This window comes from Dreissena polymorpha, chromosome 6 (assembly GCF_020536995.1).
Source record: "Dreissena polymorpha isolate Duluth1 chromosome 6, UMN_Dpol_1.0, whole genome shotgun sequence".
Taxonomy (NCBI): Eukaryota; Metazoa; Mollusca; class Bivalvia; order Myida; family Dreissenidae; genus Dreissena; species Dreissena polymorpha.
The window spans coordinates 17,339,129-17,342,277 of record NC_068360.1 but is presented as its reverse complement, the minus strand read 5'-3'; positions in this window follow the sequence as shown (position 1 = coordinate 17,342,277).

Below are 3,149 nucleotides of genomic sequence, written 5' to 3'. Positions count from 1 at the left end.
ATTGGCTGATTTTCCATGATACAAATATAGAGCAAATTGGTGCACTATGGCTATCCATGTATTTTTTGGAAGACATACCCCCAATAATACTGAAAATATGTTTTGTATGATTTCAGGTGCAGACGTTGTGTCAGCAGTGAGGACGGACAGTGCCCCCACCCCGGCAGTCAGTAGCCGATTTGTAAAAAAACTGTAGTGTGCCCCTTAGAAATCCTCGACACACCAAAGTGGGTATACGTCTATTGAAAACGCGATTTTCCGGATGATTTTGAAAGACATATTTTCATTCCCTTTGTGTCATTTATTTATTAAGCAAAAATACGCTCACTGACGCTTTCGCGGGTACCGATATTCCACGTGGAACTTCATGTGATGGTGATGTTAGAAGTAAATGACACTTCTTAAATGGTATTCACCGATGTTATTAATGAAACTATCAACAAAACACTGTTTCACATGTATCTGACACGAAATAGTGCTTTATAACTGATATTCCGTTAAGCAATACACGCTTTTAGACGCCGAGCGGGTACCGAAATCCAACAAGTTATTACATATAAAGGGGGCATTAATAATATTAAACATTGCTATCAGGATATTTATCAATAATAAATATTGAAAGTGCACAGTAGCAATCCGTTTCGTCATTTTCGGAAATAAATTAACTTTCTACAAATGGGATTTCGGTCAGGAGACATAATGATGATGCCAATAACTGACACCCGCGTATGTACCGATATCAACAACTTACCACGTGCCCTTTTGGTATCAGTAATAAATAACATTTCCACAATCGCATTTATCGATGATTTTTACAACGACGGTGTTAGTTTAAGCTACTGCCCAAATTCTAAAAAAGTAATAAAATGTTGATAATTTATCATAGCATAAGCAATAAATTGTGTCATTTTATAATATGAAAATTAAAGTTAGAAAGTTTGGTATGGTGTTAAAATGTAGTGAATAGAAATCATTCATAGTATGTATTCTTCACCGACATGTATTATCTACGGAAAAGGTGGATCGGGCTCTATAATCCAAACCCGTATTTCGGCTCTTGAGCCCAAGGCAGAGGGCCGACTGTAGACGTCCGGACCAGCTCGGCAGTGTTTTATTGTCTCGTTATTATAAACACGATGTTTTAGTCTTCGTTTTACATGCCAATCCCCGAGTTTTAGTATGTTCATCACATCATCAACACGTCCGCAAACATATAATCAACAACCCCTCAAACAAGCATAGTTTGTGAAGCTTCCGACTGGTGCCCGTAATTCGTTCCTAAATTCCATTGAAATAGTGATTAATTATGCTTATAGCGAACAAACAAATCTACCACCTATTTTCACATTTGATTACCATTCCTATTGTTTGTCGAGTTATTAAATGCGTCTGTTTTTTGTGTTATGACCGCATAGCTGTGCGTGTTGCCTAGTTTGCGAAATTATACATAGGCATTTACTTTAAGGGACCTTTTCACAGATTTTGGCATGTATTTTAGTTTGTCATTAAATGCTTTATATTTATTGATTTTATCATTGGAAACATTCTTAAAAGCTCAAGTAAAAAACACAAGAATAAAATTGAAGAAAGAAAAAAGTAACACTCAACTGGGCTCGAACCATTGACCCCTAAAGTAAAAGTCTATCGATGAAACCACTCCGCAATCCTCGCTTATACTATGAGTGATGTATTTTATAAAATAAAATATAACGACAACAACAGAACTCTCCAAATTATTCAATCGTTTCGCGTTGCAACGCTTTATAATGTTCAAGTTTTTAAATCGTCAAAAGATGCATATAATGGATATTTTGGAGCATGGTAAATGTTAAGTATTACTGTTTCCTTACACATATCATAGCTATAGCGAACATTTGCGAATCTGAAACAAATTTTTATATAAAATTTTGTAAATTACCCAAAACATGAAAAAGGTCCCTTTAAATAAGGTTGGCTATTGCTTTGGATTTCAAGTCCTGTTTGAACATGTTTCGTATGTAGCACCGATCAGATCTGTCCTTCCCTTTGTCTATATCAAACAAACACGTGGTGGTTTTCGCGAATCAGAGAAAACAATAACCATGGGACACCCGCTGATGATGTTTTTTATATGTTAGAGGCAAAATTATCAATTATTTAGCGTAATGGTGAAGGAATTGCTGATTAAATGAGCGAAGGTGCAGAACTAAAATGCATTTTATAAATATCTTTTCATAAATCAGTCCGTAATAATAGCAATTAAAACATATAAATTCCGCCAGCACCAGTCAGTCTGTGGACAGTGTGGGCAAAACGCCAGAATGGAAGAACGAACGCAGTAGATGATGTTTTGTTGTAGAATGAACTGTACATAATTTAAATGACAAAACGTAAAGGCACTGTTCTTATGTTCACTAAATCTTTCGTTTAAGTATGAAAGATAGTGGAATTATGAAAGTTCTTCTTCAATTTTTTGTAAATCGTTCACTATCTGTTTAAATCGTTACACGGAACAATGATTTGTTAATGGTCGTCTTGAAATACTATTATTGAATGACTTGGGTACAAACAACGCGGATATATTTTATGCACTGATAGTAGTCTCATTTAAAATATAGTATATTTGAAAGGAGTTAAATGGGTTAGCTTGATTGCTATTTCGATATGTTTAAAATATCTTCCACATTCCGTAGTAAGGCAACCTTCACTTGTAAAGTCACGAGTTCATGTACTTGGTAAATCAGTGCGATCAGACATTCCGAAGTTAATTATCCCCATTACCTAGAAGTACCCATGCTAAATTGTTCCGAAAACTGCAAGGATTAATGTTGTTTACCAGAGTTAAACATATAATTTACACGAGGAATTTTTATTACGGCATTGACATTTTGAAATTTATATTTGTCGCACAATACTTTCGGCAGACATACTGCATTTTTAGAGGACGCATCATCGATATTTTCATATTTGGTATGTTTGGAGAATTTGACAGAAGTTCTTTATTCAGGCAAAATGCTAAAAATATGTCCCTTTTCAATGTTCCCGTCCGCTTTTGTTTACTTTCGCTGGCGACACTATAGTTTTGTCTTTCTCAGTCGGTTAATTACTATGTTATGCACGGATTCTTCGGGTTTGTAAGATTTTGCAAAAGAAGCGTCAGTAATGGCAAT